The following is a 5,062-nucleotide window of genomic DNA, read 5'->3' on the forward strand; positions in this document are numbered from 1 at the left end:
TTGGGTTGAGCAGTCTAGGAAAGGAGTGATACCTCCAAAATCTAGCTCAGCTGGGAGGCAGAACTACGCAATTTTTTCAAGGAAGGAAGTGCGGGCACCAGGAGGCACTTGCAATCAAAACTACATAGACTTTTAGAGGAGGCTAGGAGCAGGATGCCAGAAGCTTGCTGGCCAAAACTATGCAGATCTAGGAGGCAGTCATGCAGGACATGTTTGCATAGTTTTTGGGCTGAGCGGGGTGTTAGGAAGCTAGTGGACAGTCCAGGAAAACTACGCAATTTTCAAGAGGAGTGGCAGGCTAGCCAACAGGGGGACTCCCTGACAAAACTGTGCAATTTCCAGAGACAGTGCAGTGACAGGCAATGGGTGCCTATCCCTCTTTTCTGTGCAATTTCTTTAGTTAGTGCAGGCGGGCAGGATGATAACTTCTACACAATTTTTGGGAGGAGTGAAGCCTGAGGTCTCTTCCAAGTCAAATTATCCGGTTGACCAACAAGAGGCTTGATGGATAGGCTTGCGAGAAGCGCAGATTGAGATAGCTTCTTGGGCAACTTCTGCGTTTTTCTGGGTTATAGTCAGCCATGTTGATTCCATGATTGCGCAGTGCAGACTGCTTGGGAGGCAGCCTCAAGCTCTGCACAATTCTAGGCAACAACACTTGGTCAATGAGGGTTGAGACTGCACAATGGAGCTTAGTGAAGGTTTGGCTAATGGAGGGTGGTCTGATCGATAGATCTATGGAAAAATGGTTAAGTGTGTGAGTGATTGAACTCATGTATACATGACCTTGCGAACACACACTCAACATGACTCAAGGACAAGAGACCTCAAACAAACCAGGCAACATGCTCAGTGTGACTAACTAATGTGTGCGAACGAAAAGTGAGACACTTGAGATAGATCATTGAATGATCGTGACGACACTTGCATGACATTGCATACACCTTCTTGTGTGAGTGAAACAAATGCTTACATAGCGAACACAACTTGTACACATGAAGACAGACCTTTAACATAGCCAGAAAAAGACTGCAAGAATGAAAATTCAACCAACATGCTAAAAGATGACCGATGAACGGTCAAGAAAAGAGGGTCTAAAGACTTAACATGAGCTCATGGGATGAGACAAAGTGTTTGCAATCATCAAGGAAAAACCAAGGAAGGCTCTGAAATTGGATGTAGGCCAAAATTTTGGTGGGTGTTGCAGCCCCTACAACACTTGGCGACACACTGGTTGAATACCATCTTCTCTGTTTCGGTTCATTGACAACACAGGGCCTTGGTCTATCAGGGAGTATTGAATCTTTGTGTGGGTTAATTTGGTTTCCCCACTTACCCCATGGACAAACATGGTTCACCTTTTTCCAACTCAGTCGAACACACAACAAGTTTCAGTCTGATCATAGTGTTTCGAAATCGGGAAGGGTAGTTTGGCTTACGAGTTTAAAATTTTCATAGTATAAGTTTTCATCTTTGGTGTTGCTCTGCTGCTAGTAGGCCTGGACAATACCCCGATGGATTCACACAGGAACACACGTATTACCCCACTTCTAGTGAGCCTAGTCACTACCCTGGTGGAGTTGCATGCTTCACCTCTTTGTGCAAGAAGCCTATCTCTTCTTTCGCCTTTGTATTTTTTAAAATAGGATTGTGCATAGGAATTTATTTATTTTTGGGTCGGAAGAGGGATCCTGACTTATTGAGATCAGAAGAGTTTGTTCCTTTAGAGAAGCATGTAAGACCTCTGATTTAGGTTTTCTCATTTAGATTTTCACCTCCTTCGTTTCTACTAGTTGGATGAGCTTGAACACATAGAGTAGAAGACTAAGTACAGGAATGGGGTTTCCCAGTGTGGACACAGGTTCATGGTTGGACCAAAGATCCCCTTACATACGGCTCTTATTTTTCATCATGACTTCATCAGCCAAAGGTTATAACCAAGCATAGAGAAGACATACACAGGGCTGAATAAGTGTTGCAGTGTCACAAGACTCTTTGGATCTTAGCCACATACTCATTCAAAAGCTATAACTTAGTAGAGGGTAGCACTTATTGACAAAACAAAAAATAGCATGATATTAAGCAAACAAAACAAAGCAAAGAAAAAATAACAAAGCAAAGTGAAAAGACAACAAGCAGTAAATAGATTATGTACATGGTGCACGACGCGAACCCGACTTACTGAAAGTAGTGCTTTAAGTCTTGGTCGTTGATAGGAAGGTTTTCAATCCTCTCCTCAAGTGATTGCAAACGGTACGTGTGTGGGCCAATCTTTTCCTAGACAGTGTATGGACCAATCCATAGGGATTAGAACTTCGTATGTTTTCCTTTGTCTTCATGGGGCTTATCCCATTTCAAGGCTAAGTCATCCACGTCGAAGTTAGTATTCCATGCAGACTTCTTGTCGAACCATCTCTTGATATAGTTTTGGTGGAGTGTGAATTTTTCTTTTGCTTTCATCCTTTCTTCCTGCAACTTGTGAAGTGTATCCATCCTACACTGAACTAGCAGACAAGGCTTGCCTTGGGATTCTTGGGACAATTGGAGCACAGGCAAGTAGATGTTTGGCAGAATGATGGCTTCTTTCCCATAAACCAGGAAGCATGGCGAAGTTCTCAGAGAGGGTTTGGGTGTTACACGGTCAACCCATAATGCATTCATCAAAGAAAAGTGCCAGTTACGCTACTCAGAGTAATGGTCTTCTTGATAATGCAGATAAGGTATTTATTTGTAGATTCAGCGAGACCATTTCCCTATGGGTAGTAGTTAGCTGAGTGTTTAAGAACTATACCATATTGCAATGCACAATCATAAAGCTTTAAAGACAAAAAGTAAGTTGCATTTTCAAAAACAAGTGATACCTGAATGCCAAATCATGAGATGATGTTTTGTTGGAGGAAGCTGATGACTTCCTGGTCATTCACTTGCTTAAGTGGAACTACTTATGTCCACAACATGAAATAATATGTAGTTGTCAAGATGTAGTGGTGTTATTTTGACAAATATGGGAATATTTCCCCAATGATGTCCAGGCCCCACTGTTGAAATGGTTCAGTCAGTGCAACAAGGTGCAGCAGGTCTGCTGACCTTCGTGCTCTGTTGGCTCATCACTAACAAACCAAGCACTTATAGGCATAGGAATGTGCATCCTTGAATAATGTGGTCCATTATAAACCTGCTCGTATGACTTTGTGTGCAATGGTATTTCCCGCAAAGTGGCCCCTGACTCGTCTGCCATGAAAATAATGCAAGACCTTCTCTGAATCATGTCCCTTCGTCGCTATGCTTTCTATACAACACTTTGTGCACCAACTGATAAGGTAAATATTTGAGGTGAAGTGCCCTCTTCTATCTCATGGAGAAATGAGAGGGTATGGTGCCATGCTCAAGGTACTAGCACACATCTTCATACCAAGAGTTTTCGTATGAAGTGGGTGGTGCTTGCTCTACATCGTACATCTCGATTTCTTGCTCCCAACCAATGAGCTCTTCTTCTTCCTGCTTTGCATGGATTACTTTGGCTGCAAGTCTGTGGAGGCCATGACCCTTGACAATGTGAATTGGCTTGATGTCAAGATCATACTCTTGCAATCTTGTTATCCAGTTTGCATGTCTTTCACCCAACTCTTGATGTACAAGAAGAGATCAGACTGTTGGGTGTGGCACAAAGACTATGCAATGGTTCTTCAACAAGTAGGGTCTGAAGTGTTTCACCACCTTGTATATTGCATATTATTGTTTTTTGATAGAGGGGTAGTTGAGTTTGGGTCCCTGCATGCTTGCACTCATGAAGGAGATGGGATGTTTTTCGTTCAGGTCATCCTTCTAAGTGAGTACTGCAGCAAGTGAATTGTCGGAGGCAAAGGTGTATATCAAGAAATCCTTATTAAAGTTTGGGTTGTAAAGTGAAGGCACATCTGCTATAGCCTACTTGATACGAGTGAATGTATTCTTTTCCTTGTTACCCCAACTGTAGACTGCATCCTTCTTGATCATGTCTTGCATAGGTTTCACTATCTGTGCATAATCTGAGATGAACTTCTGGAGGAAGTTTATCTTTCCCAAGAAGGACTACATGACTTTCTTATTAGCTGGGTGAGGAATCTGTGTGATCATCCAAACTCGATCTGGATCAACCTTGATCCCACTTCTGGCAATCATGTGCCCAAGGAGGTTCCCCTCAGACACTGCAAATATGCTTTTCTTGGGATTCAAACATATCCCGTATTTTTGGCATCGCTCGAATATCTTCTTCAGATGGTGTATGTGGTCTGACCATTTTCTGGAAAAGACAATCACATCATCAAGTTACATCACTATGCTCTATCTGATAAGTCCACAGAAAGTGATGTCCATGGTGCTCTGAAAAGTTGCGCCTGTGCTCACAAGCCCAAATGGCATTCTCCTATAAGATAACGTACAACACTTGGTACAGAAGGTATTTTTTAGTTTATCAGGTTCTGCTACTAGAACCTGGTTTTATCCTGAAAAACCATCAAGCAAGGAAACCATTTCCACTCCAGATATTGTCTGTAAAATATGTTTCATCGATGGCATGGGATAGTTGTCTCTGTCCGATGCGCAATTCAAGTTTCGAAAATCAACACATAAGCGAATATCCCCTTACTTCTTACGTACAGGAACTAACTTAGAAACCCATGTAGAATGACGAATCCTATAAATGATCCCTACATCCAACAACTTAGTCAGTTTTTCTATATGAGGGGTTGAAGTGATGGATGTACTTTTCTCAGTTTTTGCTGAAATGGCTTTGTTAACACCCAGGTTGTTCCCTATGACTCCCAAGGGAATACGGCCGGGGTAACCACTAACCAATCTTTGGATCACTGTTCCTAGCCAAACTGTGATCAGAGAGGGCTCTCTCTTTATGATTTATCTCTGTTTTGAGGGTGTTTTAGGCTAGTTATTATGCTCAGGTTTTGGTTTATTATTTTGGTTGAAGGATCTCTTTCTGTACTTGAAGTGTGCAATCTGCAGATGAGTTTATTTCATTGGGCAATGGAGTCTGTGGCTACAAGTGTTTAGAAACCTTGAGATGACA

This window comes from Pinus tabuliformis, chromosome 7, assembly GCF_031772625.1.
Source record: "Pinus tabuliformis cultivar Carrire ecotype Pingquan chromosome 7, CPIR1, whole genome shotgun sequence".
In the NCBI taxonomy this organism is placed as follows: domain Eukaryota; kingdom Viridiplantae; phylum Streptophyta; class Pinopsida; order Pinales; family Pinaceae; genus Pinus; species Pinus tabuliformis.